The 21,091-nt window shown below is 39.4% G+C and overlaps 1 protein-coding gene across 1 annotated transcript in view; it reads right to left on the reverse strand.

Annotated features, from left to right (window-relative positions):
* Positions 1 to 8,634: 8,634 nt before the first annotated feature.
* PEX6 (peroxisomal biogenesis factor 6) overlaps positions 8,635 to 21,091 on the reverse strand; it is a 351,627-nt gene continuing 339,170 nt past the window's right edge. Inside the window, exon 18 of the transcript XR_009732828.1 lies at positions 8,635 to 8,649. The gene's annotated coding sequence lies outside the window, so the exon portion shown is untranslated. The remainder of the gene's footprint in view (positions 8,650 to 21,091) is intronic.

The raw sequence follows: 21,091 nt of genomic DNA on the forward strand, positions 1-21,091 counted from the left end.
AACCAGCAACTCCTTATACTGTAGATATATTCTTATATGTTTATGAAACCATGTGAAGAAGATTTTTTGTGTTAGATCTCTTCAGCAGTGACTTCTGTTGTGTTAACAGGACTCAAGATAACAGATTTTAATGAGGAAAAGTCAGGGCCAGCAAGAGAAGGCCTGTGATCCTCAATAACCCGTTTGCCCCTGGAGACATATATTAGGACCAGGCAGTCTACTGTATATGCAGTGTGGGTCTGTGTTCCATAGGAGGGGCCCCCATGCCCTAAGGGGCTCCCCTCTTTCAGGGCACACAAGAGAACCATCTTATCAATGAAGCACAAGGTTAGACATTGTGCCACTTGGATATGGTGCCAGCCAGAGTCTAGACATTAGAGTGAGGCAAGTAAAGCACTGATCTCTGGTGTAAAATTTAAGAGAGCACCAGAAAATTCAGTAATCAAAATAAATCATATTTTAATAAAATATTTTAAAATAAAAATTAATGTATAATCCAAAAAGGACTTGGCACCACACCGTTACTGCTCCTATCTTCATTTAAAATTCTGATATTCTGCTCTTCATGGATTTTTGTGGCAATTAATATTAATTTAAAAATATTGCATTAAATATTATTTTTCTTGATTACTGGGATTTGAGTACCTTCTTAATTTTGTATCCAAGCATGTTAGTCTCAGCTCTTTTGCTATTGTTTACTGCGTTCTCTTGGAAAGCCAACTGCCAGTACCTGGATGGGGGATCCACGTTCCTGGCAACAAGTTCAGTTGTAGCTCCACCCACTGGGAGAAGGGTGGAGGGAAACACCAAGTTCTGGTTGGCTCACTGTCCAGACTACCCAGAGGAAGCACTTTTGGACAATCCCTGCAGCACAAAGATGTTCACTGAAACAGTCAGGCAGAAAAGGGTTGGCAACAACCTAAATGACCATCAATAGCCATCAATTAATTGGTCTGTCTGGTCACACTACATGGCATGCAGGATCTTAGTTCTCCAACCAGGGATCAAACCCATGCCCTCTGCAGCGGAAGCACAGATTCTTAACCACTGGACCACGAGGGAAGTCCCCAGTAGCAACTAATTAATTTTAATCTTTGCACTGCATTAACTAGTACAATTTTATTTTGTATTGGGACATAGCCGATTAACAAAACAATGTTATGACAGTCTCAGGTGAACAGCTAAGGGACTCAGCCATACATATACATATGTTCCTTCTTCCCCAAACTCCCCTCCCAACCAGGCTGCCACACAACATTGAGCAAAGTTCCATGTGCTATACAGTAGGTCTTTGTTGGTTATCAACTTTAAATACAGCAATGTGTACATGTCCATCCCAAACTCCCTAGCTATCTCTTCCCCATTCGTCCCCCCAGGGAACCATAAGTTTGCTCTCTAAGTCTGTGAATCTCTATTTTGTAAATAAGTCATTTCTATAATTTCTTTTTAGATTCCACATATAAGGGATGTCATATGATACTTCTCTTTTTCTACCTGACCTACTTCACTCAGTATGACAATCTCTAGGTCCATCCATGGGCAACTAATTAATTTTTAGAAAGGAATTCTATGCCTCTGTGAAAAAGAATGAGATATAAAAAGTGAACAAAAGCAAGGTATGGAACAATTCATATAACATATCTCCATTTGTAGTTTTAAGAATGATACATGATATTAGTGATTAATAATTATCATTCAGTGCTTTCTATGTGCCAGGTTCATTTCACCTCCATTAACACTCTATGAGACTAATACTATTATTATCCCCATTTTACAGACAAGGAAACTAAAATCCAGGGAAATTAGATAACCCTTTCAAGGTCACCCAGCTAGCAACTGGAGGAGCCAGGGTTTGGACACAAAGATAGTATATTCACAAATAGTTTATGGAAAGACATAACCAAAACCCTTAATATTTATCTCTGCCCAGTGAGATTGAGAACCTATGTTCTTTTCGATTGTTTGAACTTTCTTTTTAGTTAGCGTGTCCGGATAAAATACAGGACACCTATTAAATATCTGAATCTGATAAGAAAGTTATTTTAGCGTAAGTACATCCTATACAGCATTTGGGACGTACTTATACAAAAAAAAATCATCTGTTGTTTTTCTGAAAGTCAAATGTGACTGGGTGTTCTATATATTTTTTATTTCCTATATCTGACAACCTACTTATGGTGACCTTTTCTTTGGCAAAGCCAGAAGTTCTCTTGATACTGCCATCATGAAATATCGGTTCTCCATCAGGGTGCCACCTTTGATAAAGCAGGATTTCAACAGGTGGCCTAATTCAGATATTGAAGTTACTTGATTCACTTATGACATTAATTAGGGATGATTCAGAAACAACTATGCCTGAAGCTCTGTCTTCCCTTGATTTTTGATGAGATGTGATGCATCATCCCCCAGGAGAAAATCCAGGGGCCCTTAAAGATACAGTTTGGTTCTACCCCTACACTGTAGAGACATTCACCCTGGTCCAGGGAGAGGCTTTTGTTCTTCCAGCGCCCTGTCACCAAACAGCAGGCATAGATTTTAATGGGCATATGGGACCCTGGGGACAGACATCCCACATTTGGGTACTGTATCAGAATTTGTATAGGGTTGGAACCACAGACTGCCTCCGAAGCTTATAAACAGCTGTACTTGCCACCCTTCCTCTGGGTCCCTATCAGCAATCAGTGTAGGAGGTGTGTCTCTGTGGCTGATGGAAGCTAGAGCCTTTTGGGATTCCTGAGCGAGAGGAAAGAATTGGCCTCAGGATTCTCCTCCTGAGGATGCTGAAGCCCAGGCTCCTTTTGAATATCAGTTATATCAGCTGCTTATTGAATTCAAAACAATAATTGGACATCAAGTATTTCTGCGTCCCAAGCTGTGCAACGGGAATTGGTCACGTTCAGACAAACGCAAGCTCCCTTGTTAAAGAGGAACCCCAGTGATAGGAAAGCCCAGCCCCACCAATGTTCGTCTCTCCTCCCGGCGCTGCAGAAGCCAGCCCTGGGCAAGAGCGCCCCCTGCAGACACCCGGCATCACTGCAGAGGAAGCGCTGTATTAGAGCTGAGGCTTCCATCTTCCTTTAAAAAAATTGCCTTCAGCGGCAAACATCCTACACCTCGCCCGGGGTGAGGGTTATTTCGAGAAGAGCATGAGGGGTCTTATCTCTATGCAAGATTAAAGGCAGTCTCCATGACACGAACCTGGTCTCTAGAGATAAAAATGGGACATTCTCTTAGTTATTCAAGTTCTTGGGCTGTGATTAAACGTTTACACCATTGGCTTGGCTGCTTGATTCAACTGACTGGCAGTTCTCACAAAATTAAGATCCTGGTTCCTCTTGTGGATGCCACGAAACCCCTGGTAAGGAATCCTGTTGGAACAAAGCCGGAGATACTTTGACAAGATGAGGGAGGCAGGCAAGCCGACACAAGAACAGAGTGATCACAAGGGAAAACGAACGCTGCCTTGGCAAGGGTCTGACAATGTATTTAACAACCAACATGCTACATTCAACAGCCCCATGAGGTTGGCCTTCCCCTACCTACTTCTGTGCCTGGAGGTAACGCCCTGCCCACTGCTGAAAGCTACATAAGTTTCCCTGCTGCCCAGCCCATCAAGGCCAAAAGTATGTTCTCAGAACAATTAATGCTTAATTAGTAAAAGCTGCCATTATGGAATCAACTCTTAGGGAGCTTACTAAGGAAATGGTGCAGAAATATGATATTCCTGATGCCTTATATCTGGTGATGACACCTGTAAAAGAACCTGGTAAATACAAATAAGGAGTTTTTTAGTTTTTTTTTAATTAATTCATTAATTTGGCTGCCTTGTCATAGTTACAGTGCGTGGGCGTCCCCAAATAAGTTTTAAACTTAGCTTTGATAAAGCACAAGTGCTTTAAGGATTGCAAAAGAGTGGGCAAAGAATTATGAACTGGGAAACATACAACTAAACATATGAGTCTAAAATGAAATTTCCCTCTGCCTTTTGGGTTTTACACAATGTGGGCAACCAGCCTGATGCTAATTCACTGAGTAATCTGGGACAGGAACTTATTTCACAATTCACCAGAAATATTAACATAAAAATGAAAACGCCTTTTAACTAAATGGTAGGTAAACTTACTAGCTGGGAATCAATCAGGAGAGTGAGAAGGAGGGAGGCCCAGGAAATGCTGAATATGATCATAATCACAAATTTAGTGTCCAAATCATGTGAGGAGTCTGATTGAATTTCCTCTGCTAATATAGCTCATCTGATCTTATTTCTTTTAATTCTGGCTCCTGCTGGTCAAAGACCAATCCTTGATGTATGTGGCATTATTCCCTCCATTGCAAAGCAGTATAACTACAGCATGACTCCTCATGCATTAGTTGTGGACTAACTGAACACATAAGAATCTCCCAAGCCAGGGTGAAGTGTATAATAAAAAATAGCCAGGTACTCTAATTAATAACACTGGATTCTCTGGTGGTTCAGATGGTAAAGAGTCTGTCTGCAATGGGGGAGACCAGAGTTCGATCCCTGAGTCAGGAAGATCCCCTGGAGAAGGAAATGGCAACCCACTCCAGTATTCTTGCCTGGAAAATCCCATGGTCAGAGGAGCCTGGTAGGCTACAGTCCATAGGGTCACAAAGAATCAGACATGACTGAGTGACTTCACTTTCACACAGTCTTTGTGTGTGATAGAAGATTATGTGAGTATAAGCTCAACTACGGAAGGATTCAACATTCCATTGGTAACAATAAGTAATGGATCAAAACAAATACCAATAGTAATTGGTGTCTACAGGCCCTAGATCATTGCTGCTGCTGCTGCTGCTACTAAGTCGCTTCAGTCGTGTCCGACTCTGTGCGACCCCATAGACGGCAGCCCACCAGGCTCCCCTGTCCCTGGGATTCTCCAGGCAAGAACACTGGAGTGGGTTGCCATTTCCTTCTCCAATGCATGAAAGTGAAGAGTGAAAGTGAAGTCACTCAGTCATGTCTAACTCCTAGAGATCCCATGGACTGCAGTCTGGCAGGCTCCTCCGTCCATGGGATTTTCCAGGCAAGAGTACTGGAGTGGGGTGCCATTACCTTCTCCCTAGATCATTGGGTATGCCTTTTAAATGTACACTAGTGCCCTTTTAGAAATACAAAGTGAATACATCCATCCCTTCCAGTCTACAGTGAATTTGTTTAACTGACTCAATCTGGGAGGCTGGGAATTCTATTCCTGCAGGTTCTGACTCTGCGTGCCATATTGCACTAGTCCCTTGGCAGTGGGGAAAAATAGGACCATTTACATTTCAGGCAAGAGAGTAAGTGTGTTCTATGAGAAATCTGACTAGACTAAGGGGAAAGACCTAGATATACTGACATCAGAGATTTCCCAGTGAAATGTCCTAGGCAGATCATCCTATAGCAAAGTCCACAATTGATATACACTACCCATGCATTCAGAGCATCTTGTCAGATTTTTAGTCTCCCACTCTTAAAAATGAGCCAACAACCACAGATTGCAGCCTCTAACAGAAGAAACAATAAAACTAACAGAAAAGAAGAAACCTGGATAAAACTGAAGCTATATAGGAGGGAAGAAAACTCCAACAACAACAGAACACACCCACAACCACACCTATAATTTATATCCTCAGAGACACACTATTGAAACCATAAAAGAATAAGATATTATTTAAAGGAGTCAATGAATGAAATTGAAATCCGAGAAACCAAAAATGGAAAGAAGAAATGAAAAACTGATCAAAAGAGGAGAGGGAGGCTCAAGAGGGAAGTGATATATGTATAACTGTGACTGTATAACCAATACAACATTGTAATCTTCTTCCAATTAAAAAATAAAGTAAAAAAATAGAAAAATTGATTAAATGGAAATCTCCCAGAAAGAAAACCAGAGAGAGGGAATTCTCTGGTGGTTCAGTGGTTAGGAGTTGGCACTTTCACTGTTGGGGCCCAGGTTCAATCCGTGGTTGGCGAACTTTGATCCTAAAAGCTGTGTGGTGTGGCCAAAAAAAAAGAAAAGCAGAAAGGCAAAGAGACAGAAATAAGAGAAAAGATACAAGAAATAGAAGACTAGCCCAGGAAGTATAGGAGGGAAAAAAAATAGAAGAGAACATTATCTCATTATCTTTAAAAACTAATTCTTTAAAATTTCCCAGACTGTAAGGACGTGAGTTTTCACACTGAAAGGGCCCTCTGAGTGCTCAGCATCAGTGAATAGAAATTGACCCACACTGAGTCATATCATTGTGAAATTTCTAAGGATAAAAAGAAGATCCTTTAGACTTGCTGCTGCTGCTTCTGCTAAGTCGCTTCAGTTGTGTCCGACTCTTAGTGACCCCATGGACTTCAGCCTACCAGGCTCCTACGTCCATGGGATTTGCCAGGCAAGAGTACTGGAGTGGGTTGCCATTGCCTTCTCCAAGACTTTCAGAGATAGAAAAACTGATCATAAATAAAGAATTAGAAATCAGAATGACTAGATTTCTCAATAGGTATACTAAAAGTTAGAAGACAACTAGAAGCTGCCTTCAAAATTCTGGAGGAAAATTATTTCCAACCTCTAACTCTATACTCAGGCAAACTATCAATCAAGTGGCAGAGCAGAATAAAGATAATTTGACAATCACAAGGTCCCCAAAGTGTATTTCTCATGCAACCTTTCTTTGGAAACTACTGGAATATCTGGTTCATCAAAATGAAGGTGAATCAAAGAATGAAGAAGATAAGAAGACATAGAATCCAAGACACAGGAACTGCAACACCAGGAGGATGAAGGGAATCTTAAGGACAATGGAGACTGGAGATTCCAAAGAGAATGTGGAAAGAGATTTCAGAATGTTGGCTATGTAGAAGGCAGGGGTGGATCCAGGCTTTATGGAGCCTGAAGCTTATACAATTCGGGGATCCTCTTTAAGAAAGTAAAATACAAAATTACAAATACAAATGTTGGTATGAAAATGAATGTTTGAATATTTGAATAAATGAATATTTATGTATTGATAGAATGAGCAAGCAAAACAAACCACAAATTTGAAAGAGCTGACAAATACCACAAACATCACAAAAATTCAGAAAAATAGAATATTATTTTATGAGTTAACTACTTGATTCAAGTTTCTAATATCTTTACTCTATATTTTTCAGCTGCATAATTTTTCTCCCAATAATTTATGAAAAATTTAAAGCCTATAGAAAAAGTTACAAAACCTTTACAGTAAATACCAATACCTATCACCTAAATTCTACAGTTACCATTTTACTATACTTAATTTATCAAAGATCTGTCAATCTATCCAATTCTCCACTGCTACTGCTACTGCTAAGTCACTTCAGTCGTGTCCGACTCTGTGCGACCCCATAGACGGCAGGCCACCAGGCTCCCCCGTCTCTGGGATTCTCCAGGCAAGAACACTGGAGTGGGTTGCCATTTCCTTCTCCAATGCATGAAAGTGAAAAGTGAAAGTTAAGTCGCTCAGTAGTGTCTGACTCCTAGCGACCCCAAGGACTGCAGCCTACCAGGCTCCTCCATCCATGGGATTTGCCAGGCAAGAGTACTGGAGTGGGTTGCCATTGACTTCTCCATCCAATTCTCCAACTGTCCATCAATTCATCTTATTTTTTGATGCATATCACACGGAACAATGTGCAGGTATCAGTACATTTCCTGCCATCTACCTCAGCATAATGAAGTGAAGTGAAGTCGCTCAGTCGTGTCTGACTCTTTGCGACCCCGTGGACTGTAGCCTACCATGCTCCTCCGTCCGTGGGATTCTCCAGGCAAGAATACTGGAGTGGGTTGCCATTTCCTTCTCCAGCAGATCTTCCCAACCCAGGGATCAAACCCGGGTCTCCCATATTGCAAGCAGATGCTTTACCATCTGAGCCACCAGGGAACCTCAGCATGCATGCCCTAAATAGGAGATCAATTTTTTTTTTTTTTTTACAATTCTTGCCCTTTTTTCATTTGAGGTAAAATTTACATACAATGAAATGTAAAACTCTTAAGTGTATGCTGTATACTTTTTGGTCATCTCTACATATGACAAAGATTTTGTGATATTTTTCTCTAGAGAGAATATGGAGATAATTCAGTCTTTTCTCCAGCATGATTAATCAAAATTTGTTTTTATTATCAATCGTAGAGATGTATACAAAACAAGCAACTTTTGTTTGTTGTTTTAATAGCGCTATTTATAAAACAATTGTTTATTTATAAACAATTTATAAAACAATAAATAGCACTATTTATAATACTGCTACAGGCTTAAACAGAATTCTGATAAATTCTATTTAGATGTTTCACACCAAAAAAGAAAAATTGTACAGTACATTTATAATTCTATGTGTTGCATTAATCAGTTTATTCTTGATAGGCAAAAACTAAAATGTTAGAAACTGAATCCATCACTTATAATTTCCTACAGCTGACACAAGGAAAAAACTTTTCCACAGACTATATTCCAGCTCCATACATTCAGACCTTGTTTTTCTGCCCCTAGTCACCTACTTCTGTCATTGGGCACCACAGGACATGTTCACATCTTGTTATAACCTCTGCACCTTCGTGTTACAACCCAGGGTGAATTAGCATAGCATTAATAGAAGGTAGGAATATTCCTGAGTTGGTGCAGTGGTGAAGAATCCGCCTGCCAATGCAGATAAACATAAGAGATGCGGGTTCTATTCCTGGGTGGGGAAGATCCCCGGAGGAGGAAATGGAAACCCACTCCAGTATTCTTGCCTGGAAACTCCCATTAACAGAGGAGCCTGGTGGGCTACAGTCTATGGGATGTAAAGACACAATAGAGTGACTGAGCGCACACACACACACACACACACACATACACACACACACACAAATATATTCCTATAGCAATTCCTACTAGGATGAATGACAATAACTGAACTTTATACAGATGTGACTACAAACTACATAAATAATCCAACTAAATACAAGCTGAATGGATCTCCAACCTAATTCCCCTTGCTTGGATCCCAAAACTGTAATGTGAGAGAAAATGTGACAGAAGGAAAGAGGAATAGGAAAGAGACAGTGTATTTAACCAAACACAGTTAAAATGTCTCGCTTTTGAAATTATACAAAACTTGTGTATCATGTGGATACGTTGCTAAGGCAAATGAAGGTTCTTGAAGCTTAAGCTTCATAGTGTCATGCTGGCTCTAGGCTAACAGGACAGCCAGTCCATTCAGGGTTTCTTTTTTTTTTTGGCCACAAGGCATATGGGATCTTAGCTCTCTGACCAGGTGTCACACCTGGCCCCCGCCCCACCCCTCCGCATTGGAAGGCAGAGCCTTAACCACTGGACCACCAGGGAAGTCCCATGCCATTACCACTTTGGAGGAGGTCGGAACACTCCAGTAGAGATTTCTACAAGATATAATTTAAAGGTAACTGGATGTGTCTCAGTATAATGAGAGACTTAGACAACTGGTAGAGAACTGTAGCTTGAACATCTTGGTGTGCTCACAGAAAATGATGAAAATGAAAAATAAGACAGTTATTAACTCCATGGAAAACAAAAAGTTGTTCAGGAAAAGAAAAGTCATCATAATTTACTGGTTGGCTCAGCTATAAAAAACTTCTATCAGCCTAATAATGTAAACTCTGAAAGTTTGTCTATCTAAACGACAAATATAACTACATTAGGAGGGTAGAGGAATATGAAGGTGGGGGCAGGGGATGAAAGAGTGTGAAATCTTCTTTCCTAACAGGAAGTGCATAGATGATGCCTAAAATGGAAAAAAAATCAAGAAGTAATACAAGGAAGCTATTTTGAAATATGGCAGCAACTAAAATAATTCAAAGTGATTGACTCCTCTGAGAAGACAGAAACAGGAGGAAAGGGGCTAGGGACTGCTCTGCTTTTTTTCATTGTTTTTAAACAAACTCTGTAGAACTGTAAAATTCTTGACATTTGCACATGTATAATTTTGACAAAAATTAAAAACACTGATCCCCTGTAGTCTAGGGATTCTAACTCTAAAGACTTTATCTGTCCCACAGACACACTTACATGTGCATAATAACATTTTTACAAGGTCATTTATTGCCGTATGGTCTGTAAGAACAAAAGACTGGAAATGATTTAAACATCATTAATAAGGGATTGTTAAGTAAATGAAACATATAGTCACTGGAATACTACATAGCCTATGGAGGAATCTCCTAAATGAAAAAGTGAAATGCAGAAAATATGCATATATGCTACCACTGGCATGAAAACAAAAATACACCGGCAATATACAGAAACTCTCTAGCAGGACACATGAGAAATGGAAACAGTAGTTGTCTCCAGGAGAGGGAACTTAATGGCTAGGTTCAAGTGGCAATATTATCTATTAGAAAATAAAATTTTAATTAAAAAGCTTTAATACAAGATGGAAAAACACAGAATTAATTAAATGAACCCAACAACAAGGCAAATGGATATTTGCTAATAGTAATCGTATCAGTCACGGTTCTGCAGAGAAACAAAGCCAATAGATACACATCTCCAGGACCAAGCTTGATGTCAGTAACGACCAGGAACAAGATAGTCTCCAGCACACTTGCAACTTCTAACTCTCACCTGAGCACATACAATTGATGGAATCTAATTTGTTTCCAGGACTCTAGTTGCAAAGGAGTGTAGACAATGTGGTGTTTAGCTGACCACACTTTAGAGGGCATGAAAGCGTATCTGGAGATGACACTGTCTGGGAAAGCCGACCCACAGAGTTTGCCGCAGTAATTGAACTTGTGAATGGTGGTTTCTGAGAGGCTGATATAACAGAACCCATGCCTGGGGCAGCCTTATGCCCTTGTCCTCCTTGGGCTTGGTGTCACTGGTTTTCTAATGCCTGTGTAGAGCCAGAAAGACACTATTTTGCCTTCTTTCATTTGGCCTCCCATAATGACCAAGTACAATAATTTACATCCCTTAAAGAATATATTGCACCTGTCAAAGAAAATAAAAGTATTCCTGAGACTTGTTATAGATGGTAAGGGAAGGACTCCTCTGATAGTTCAGAATCTAAGACTCCAAGTTCCCAGTGCAGGGGGCCTGGGTTAAATCCCTGGGCAAGGAACTAGATCCCATAGGATACAACTAAGAGTTTGCATGCTGCAACTAAGATGGAAGATCCCACATGCCACCACTAAGACCTGGCACACCCAATAAACATTTATTTATACATAAAATAAGGGCCATAAAACTGATTCAACCTACCACAGTGACTTTGGGCAAGTTATCTTATCTTCATGAAGCTCAGTTTCATCATATCTTAACTAAAAATAGTAACATCTATCTTGAAAAGGTTTTAGTAAAGAATAGGAAAAATAGAATGGTTCTATTACTAGTGAGCATATGTGCGTGCTAAGTCGATCTAGTTATGTCTGACTCTGTGTGACCCTATGGACCGCAGCCCGCCGGGCTCCTCTGTTTGTGGAATTCTCCAGGCAAGAATACTGGAGTGGATTGCTATTTCCTTCTTCAGAGGAACTTCCTGACCCAGGGATCGAACCTGGGTCTCTTATGTCTACCTGCACTGGAGGCAGATTCTTTACCACTAGCGCCACTTGGGAAGCCTAGTATTTATTAGTTTATCTGAAAACTTTTTGCCACAAAGCCACAGCTTTCTTAATGTTCTTGATTCATTCCATGTCTGTTTTAGCCTCAGGGCCTTCTCACTTGCTGTTTCCTTTGTTTACAATGCTCTCGTGACTCCCTCTTTCTTTTCACTCAGGGCTCGGCACAATTCTCCCTTCCCAGCTATGTTTCGCTAACCAACCTATGTAACAGCTACCCTCCCACTGGGAAGAGACACCAGAAACCTCTTTTTCTCCACACACACAGAGGAAAGGCTGTGGGAGGATGCAATGAGAGGGTAGCCATCTGCAAGCCAAGAAAAGAGCCCCCACCAGAAACCAACACAGCTAGTTCTTTGATCTTAGACTTCTGCACTCCGAACTTTGATAAAGTTAGCTTTAAGTCACCCAGTCTGCAGTATTCTGGTATGGCAGCCCAAACAGTCTAATTTAGAGTTTCATGCCTCTGACAGATTTTCTTTTACGCGGTTTTGTCTCTCTAGAGAAGACTCTCTCAAACTTCTGGCTGAGACATATAAGCCAGACACTGGTATGCTTAGAGCCAAGGGGGTGAAATGCATTTGGGGTGAACCTATTCAGTGTATCAACTTTGAATTAGGGCCCTAGTATTCATTACAGTGTCCCTGTTCTTAGTTCTGCCTTAAGTCCCTCAGTCCAAAGGCCCTCAAGTGCAGCCTCTCTAGAAGATAAACCTTTAGTCTTCTCCCAGGGTGGGAGATGAGGTGATCTAACTTCTTGTTATCATTTTCACTCACCTTCACAGTAGCATGGTGCTTTATTTTTCTAAAACTTTCAGAGCTCTGGATATGAATTAGCATGAATCTGTACTGCTTTACTACTGGCTTGAAAGTGAAAGTCACTCAGAAGTGTTCAACTCTTTGCGACCCCATGGACTATACAGTCCATGGAATTCTCCAGGCCAGACTACTGGAGTGGGTAGCCTATTCCCTTCTCCAGGGGATCTTCCCAACCCAGGGATCAAACCCAGGTCTCCCACATTGCAGGCGGATTCTTTACCAGCTGAACCACCAGGAAAGCCCAAGAATACTGGAGTGGGTAGCCAATCCCTTCTCCAGCAGATCTTCCCAACCCAGGAATCAAACTGGGATCTCCTGTATTGCAGGCGGATTCTTTACCAGCTGAGCTACCAGGGAAGCCCAGGTTTCAGCATTCACTGACAGCAAAGTCAGTTACTTCTCATCCATTTGCTTTCCACCTTCCAAAAGTTTGGTGCTATCATCTCCATACCTACCCTATCTTTCTCCCCACCCCCCTTTACTGTCATGAGGTATTCAATATGCCATGTGTAACTGAAAATTGGAGCTTAGTGTTTAATGACCAACTGGGAACAGAAGATAAGACTCTGGGTCAAGGAACATAAATTGAAACTGAGATTCCCACATAAAGCCAGAGCTTTCAAAGGAATGGAATATCAGTGAAAGGATAGATTAAGAAAAAACTCGTCGACTGGCAGAGGAAAATAACAAAGAAGCTTTTAGACTAGACTCTGAGTAGGGAAAAGAACTCTCCCTTAAGAATTTATAAACAGGGACAATGTCACACAATTGAATTAATACTATTAGGGAATCCCCAAGCCAAGAGACTGACATAAAAATTGATCCTAGTGTGCCTGGCTCTGAGTATATGATGTTTCTAGAAAATCTGGCCTTGTAGAAGCAAATGGAAAACTGTTTTGAAGGTCATGCTCTAAATACAGGCCTGCTGAGATTCCCATAGCCAATGCTAAGTGGAAATCATCTCAAATTTGATAATCACAAAGCACAAAGGAGCAATCACTTAAACGAGGATCTGCACAGACACACAAGCTAAGATTCAGCTCCCACGTCCTTTATAAGTACAACAGCTACAGAACACTACTGAATAAGCATTTTCATAAGTATGAAAGATATCAAAGAAAGATTTAGTACCATAAGTAAATAAGGCATTATAAAAGAACAGGACTTTCTGAAAGTGAATTAAATGTAATTTCTAGAAATGAGAAATGAAGTCATTGAAAATAAAAACTAAATAGATAGTTAATATCAGATTAGTCACAGATGAAGAGAGAATTTGTATGCTAGAAGATATATAACCAGAATGGAACAAAGTTAAAAATATGGGAAAATGAAAAAGAGATCGAAAGTCCTGGAAAATACAAAAGGAAGTCAAACAGAAGTTCCACAAAGAAGAAATAGAGAGAATGCAAGAAAGGTAATATTTGAAGAAATAATGGCTTTGGAGTGATTCCTTGATCATATACCCTAGTCCACAAGGCAAATGTCATCAAATACCAAAGATCTATATCATATAAACCATGTTCTCTGCCCACAATACAGTACAATGAGAAACCAGTATCAAAGGATAACAATGCCAGAAGTGGCCGAGATGGCAGAGGAGGAAAAATCTAAGTTTACCTCCTCCCATGGGCACACCAAAATTTGGGGGAAAAAAAGCAACTATTGATGAAAAACTAATGGAAAAAATCTTCTATAACTAAAGATGTAAAGAAAGAACCACAAGAAGACAGGTAGAAGGGGTGTTATATAGTCAACACCCATCCCCTGAGTGGGTGACCCACAAATGGGACGATAACAACACTGTAGAGGTTTTCCCCAAAAAGCAAGAGTTCCAAGACCTACATTGCTCCCGCAGTGGTCCTGCACCAGGAAGATGAGCTCCTAGAACACTCTGCTTTGAAGGCAAGCAGGGCTTACTTTCAGGAGAACTAGAGGTCTGTGGGAAATAGAAACTCCACTCCTAAAGGGTGTACACAAAATTTCACATGCTCTGGGCCCCAGAGCAGAAGCAGTAATTTGAAAGAAGCCTGGGTCAGATCCACCTGCTGATCTTGGAGAATGTCCTAGAGAGGCAGGAAGCAACTGGAGCTCACCCTGGGGACACAGACACTGGTGGCAGCCCTTTTGGGGTGCTCATTCTATGAGGACCCTGGTGCTGGTGAGGGCCATTTTGGAATCCTCCCTCTAACCTATTAGAACTGGAACATGGCCCCCGTGGCATTAGTGCTGGGACATCTAGCTGAGCAGCTAGCTGGGAATGGGGAACACAAGTCTACCCGCCAGCAGGCTGATTCCAGCCCTGGGATGCCCCTGGGCCCCAGCCCCACCAATCCGCAGGCTAATACAAGATCCAGGACCCTCTGCCCCATAACCTCTCACCAGTGTGCCAGTACTAGGCCTGGAAAGCCATGGGCTTCCACAGCCAGCTGCCTCATGACCCAGCCCCACCCTCTAGTGGCTGGCAGCCTCCACACAGTGCAGTTTGGCAACCAACTGGGCAAGAGGACAGCCACACCTATCAGACCACCCACAGCGATCAGTCTCACACAACAGAAGGGCCCCTGCAGCCCACATAGGGGATACTCCTAAGGCATAAAGCTCTAGTGGCCAGGGGGAAAGCATACTGCTGGGATGCATAGGATGCCTCCTACAAAAGGCCACTTCTCCAAGGTCAGGAAATGTAAATACTTACCAAATACATAGAAATAAAAACAGCAAAGTAGGCAAAATGAGATAATAGAGGAATATGTTCCAAACTAAGAACAAGATAAAACCCAGAAGAACTAAGTGGAGATAAACAACCTACTCAATAAAGAGTATAAGGTAATGGTCATAAAGACGTTCAAATAACTCAGGAGGAAAATTAGATGAACAGAGTGAGAAGTTAGACATTATCAACAAAAAATTAGAAAAATATAAAGAAGAACCAGATATAAAGAATACCATAACTGAAATGAAAAATACACTAGAAGGCAATTTTTAGTAGATTAGATGATACACAAGAACAGATTGGTGAGCTGGATGACGGAATAGTAGAAATCACAACAAAAGGAATACAAAGAAATGAAGACAGTTTAAGAGACCTCTGGGACAGCATCAAGCATGCTAACATTCAAATTATAAGGGTCCCAGAAGAAGAAGAGAACAAGAAAGGGTATGAGAAAAATATTTGAGAAGATGTATAGTCGAAAACCTCCCTAACATGGAAAAGGAAGTAGCCACCCAAGTTCAGGAAGCTCAGAGAGTGCCATACAGGATACACCCAAGGAGAAACATGCCAAGACACATATTAATCAAACTAACAAAAGTTAAACACATAGAACAAATATGAAAAGTAGCAAAGGAAAAACAACAAATAACATACAAGGGAATCCCCAAAAGGCTAACAGCCAATCTTCCAACAGAAACTCTGCAGGTCAGAAGGGAGTGGCAGAATATATTTAAAGTGACGAAAGGAAAAAAAAACCCACAACCAAGATTACTTTATCCATCAAATATCTCATTCAGATTCAAAGGAGAAATCAAAAGCATTACAGACAAACAAAAGTTAAGACAATTCAGCACCGCCAAACTAGCTTTATAACAAATGCTAAAGGAGCTTTTCTAGACAGGAAACACTAGAGAAAGAAAAAGCCTACAAAAACAAACCCAAATCAATAAAGTAAATGGTAACAGGATCATATATATCAATAATTACCTTAAATGTAAATGGACTAAATACTCAAGCCAAAAGACACAGATTGGCTGAATGGATACAAAAACAAGACCCCTATATATGCTGTCTACAAGAGAGTCACTTCAGACCCAGTGACACATACAAACTCAAAGTGAGGGGCTGGAAAAAGATATTCTATGCAAATGGAAATCAAAAGAAAGCAGGAGTAGCAATACTTATATCAGATAAAATAGACTTTAAAATAAATACCATTACAAGAGACAATGATGGACACTGCATAATGACCAAAGGATCAATCCAAGAAGAAGATATAATAATTATAATATATATGCACCTAATATAGGAGAACCTCAATACAAAAAGAATACAAAGAAATGAGGACAGTTTAAGAGACCTCTGGGACAGCATCAAGGATACTAACATTCATATTATAAGGGTTCCAAAATGAAAACAGAAAAAAGGACAGAAAGGATATTTGAAGACATAATACCTGAAAACTTACCTAACCTGGGAATGAAAAAAGACATCCAGGTTCAGGAATCACAGAGAGTCCCAAAGGCTATCAGCTGACTTTTCAGCAGAAACTCTGAAGGCCAAAAGAGAGTGACATGATATATTTTAAGTGATTAAAGAGGAAAGACCTACAACCAGTAACATTCTATGCAGCAAGATTCATTTGGATTAGATGGAGAGATCAAAAGTTTTACAGACAAACAAAAGCTAAGAGTTCTACACCACCAAACCAGCTTTATAAGAAATGTTAAAGGGACTTCTCAAAGTGAAAAAGGAAAGGCTACAACTAGAAATATGAAAATTACAAAAGGAGAAATTTCATTAGTAAAGGCAAACATACAGCAAAGATATAAAATCAACCATGTATTAAGCTAGTAGAAGGTTAAAAGATAAAAGTAGTAAAATCATCTATATCCATACTAAGTAATAAAAGGGCACAGAAAACAAAAAAATATAAAATATGATGTCAAAACAGTAAACATAGTAGGGAAGAGTATAATTAGCAGGATTCTTCTTTTTTTTTTTTTTAAGTATGTATTTATTGGCTACATGGCATGTGGGATCTTAGTTCCCTGACCAGGGATTGAACCTGTGCCCCTTGCATTGGAAGCACAGAGTTTTAACCACCAGACTGCCAGGGAAGTCCCAATTAGCAGAATTCTTAAAAATGCATTTGAACTTTATAGATCAGCAACTTAAAATAATCACATATAGATTTCTATATGTAAACCTCACAGTAAACACCAACCAATAATTTATAATACATACACAGATGAAAAAGAGAAAGGAATCCAAACATAGCACTAAAGATAGTCATCAAATCACAAGGGAAGAGACCAAAACAGGAAGAAAAGAACAACCAAAAAAAAAGCAAAACTACAGAACAACCCCACAATTAGTACATACCTATCAATAATTACTTTACATGTAAATGGACTATGTTCCAACCAAAAGACACAGAATGGCTGAATGGATATGTAAATAAGACCCATCTATATGCTGCTGACCAGAGACTCATTTCAGATCTAAAGAGGCACACAGACTGAAAGTGAAACAATGGAAAAAGTGATTCCATGCAAATGGAAATCAAAAGAAAGCTAGGGTAGCATTACTTACAACAGACAAAGTAGACTTTAAAATAAAGACTTATAAGAGACAAAGAAGGACATTAAATAGTGATCAAGGGATCAATCCAAGAAAAAGATACAACAATTATAAATACATATGTACCCAACAAAGGAGCACATAAATACATGAAGTAAATATTAATAGATATAAAGGGAGAAACTGACAATAACAACTTAATAGTAGGGGACTTCAACACCCCACTTACATGAATGGACAGATAATTCAGACAGAAAATCCATAAGGTAACACTAGCCTTAAATGACACATTACACCAAATAGACTTCACTGATAATAGAGAACAAATCATCCAAAAGCTGCAGAATACACATTCTTTTCACGTGCACATGAAATATTCTCCAGGATAAATCACATGGTAGACCAAAAAATGAGCCTCAATAAATTTAAGAAAACTGAAATCATATCAAGCATCTTTTCTCACCACAACACTACAAGACTAGAAATCAACTATAAGGAAAAAAAAAACTGCAAAAAACACAGAAATCTGGAGGCTAACAATATGCTAACAATCAATGGATCACTGAAGAAATCAAAGAGGAAATTTAAAAGCACCTAAAGACAAATGAAAATGAAAACATGACAATCAAAAACCTACGTGATGGGACTTCCTTGGTGGTCTAGCGGCTAACACTCCATGTTCCCAGCGCAGGGGACCCACATTCAATCCCTGGTCAGGGAACTACATCCCACATACCACAGCTAAAGATCTCACATGCTGCAACTAAGACCCAATGCAGCCAAATATTGAAATATTGCAGCCAATACATAAATATTTTTTAAAACTTACAAGAAAATTATGTGATGCAGCAAAAGGAATTTTAAAAGGAAAGTTTATAGTGATACAAGCTTACCTCAACAAGAAAAATATTGAATAAACAACCTAACCTTACACCTAAAGGAACTATAGAAAGAAGAATAAACCAAACCCAGAGTTAGCAGAAGGAAGGAAATCATTAAGACCACAGCAGAAATAAATGAAATAGAGACTTTAAAAGCCCAACAGAAAAGATCAATGAAGCTAAAGGTTGGTTCTTTGAAAAGATAACCAAAATTAGCTAGACTCATCAAGAGAAAAAGGGAGAGGGACCAAATGAATCAAATCAGAAATGAAAAAGAAGCTAAACCAAAACACCATAGAAATACAAAGGATCATAAGAAACTATATGAAAAACTATATGCCAATAAAATGGACAACCTAGAAGAAATGGACAAATTACTAGAAATGTACAATGTCCTAAACTGAAACAGGAAGAAACAGAAAATCTGAACAGTAATGAAATTGAATCTAATAAAACAAACTCCCAACAAAAAGAATTTGAAAAAGAATAGATACATGTATATGTTTAAGTGTAATACTCTACTGTACACCTGAAACTAACAAAACATTGTTAATCAACTACACTCCAATATAAAATAAGAATCTTTTAAAAAACTACCAATAAACAAAGATCTAGGACTAGATGGCTTTACAGGTGAATTATATAAAAATTTATAGAGGAGTTAGCACGTATCCTTCTCTAACCATTCCAAAAAATTAGAGGAATAAGGGCTTCTGAAGGCAATGGCACCCCACTCCAGTACTAGTGCCTGGAAAATCCCATGGACAGAGGAGCCTGGTGGGCTGTAGTCCACGGGGTCGCTAAGAGTCGGACACAACTGAGCTACTTCACTTTCACTTTTCACTAGCATGCATTGGAGAAGGAAATGGCAACCCACTCCAGTGTTCTTGCCTGGAGAATCCCAGGGACAGGAGAGCCTGGTAGGCTGCCATCTATGGGGTCGCACAGAGTTGGACACGACTAAAGCAACTTAGCAGCAGCAGCAGCAAGGGCTTCTGAACTCATTCTATGAGGCCAGCATCCCCCTGATACCAAAAGCAGACAAAGCTATCACACAAAAAAGAAAATTACAGGCCAACATCACTGAACAGAGATGGAAAAATACTCAACAGAATATTAACAAACCAAATTAAACAATACATTAAAAGGACCATGATCAAGTGGGATTTATCCCAGTGATACAAGGCTGGTTCAACACCTGCAAATCGATGTGATACACCACATTAACCAATTGAAGAATAAAAACCATATGATCATCTAAATAGTTGCCGAAGAACTTTGTCAAAGTTCAACATCCATTTATGGTAAAAACTATCCAGAAAGTGGGTATAGAGAGAATATACCTCAACATAACAAAGGCCAGATAGTTCAAGCCCTTAGCTAACATCATACTCAATGGTGAAAAGCTGAAGGAATTTTGTCTAAGATTAGGAACAAGACAAGAATGCCTACTTTCACCATTTTTATTCAACATAGTATTAGAAGTCCTAGCCACAGCAATCAGACAAGAAAAAGAAATAAGAGGAAGACAAACTAAAAAGGAAGAATTAAAACCGTCACTGTTTGCAGATGGCATGATACATATAAAATCTTAAAGATGCCACCAAAAAACTAATAAAACTAATCAATGAATTCAGAAAAGCTGCATGATACAAAATTAATATATAGAAATCTGTTGCATTTCTATATACTAGCAGTGAATTATCAGAAGAGAAATTAAGAAACAATCCCAGTTATAATCCTGACAAAAAGAATAAACTATCTAGGAATGAATCTAACTAAGGAGGTAAAAGATCTGTACTTAGAAAACTGTAAAACACGTGAAAGAAATTAAAGATGACACAGATGGAAAGATACACTGTGTTCACAGATTGAAAGAATTAATTTTGTTAAAGGACCATACCATACCCAAGCCAATCAACAGATTCAGTGCAATCCTTATTAAAATACCAGTGACATTTTTCACAAAACTAGAACACATAATTCTAAATTTGTACGGAAACAGAAGTTTTTTCCATAGACACATAGACAAAACAATCTTGAGAGAGAAGAACAAAGCTGGAGTTATCATGCTTCCCGATTTCAAACTTAATTATCAAACCAGTATGGTACTGGCACAAAAATTGACACATAGATCAATGGAACAGAACAGACAGCCCAGAAATGAACCCACATTATATGGGCAGTCAATCTGTGACAAAAGAGGCAACAATATACAATAAGGAAAAGACAGCCTCTTAAATACATGGTGTTGGAAAAACTGGACAGGTATGTACGAAAGAATCAGACTGGACTACCCTCTCACACCATGTACAAAAATAAACTCAAAATGGATTAAAGATGTAACAGTTGAAACCATATGAAACCATAAAACTTCTGGAAGAAAACATAGGCAGTAAGCTCTTTGACACTGATCTCAGTAATATTTTTTGCTTATGTCCCCTTAGGCAAGACAAACAAAAGCAAAAGTAAACAAGTTGGACTCTGCACTGTGCTTAGTTGCTCAGT

The sequence above is a fragment of the Bos javanicus genome, chromosome 23 (assembly GCF_032452875.1).
Source record: "Bos javanicus breed banteng chromosome 23, ARS-OSU_banteng_1.0, whole genome shotgun sequence".
NCBI classification, from domain to species: domain Eukaryota; kingdom Metazoa; phylum Chordata; class Mammalia; order Artiodactyla; family Bovidae; genus Bos; species Bos javanicus.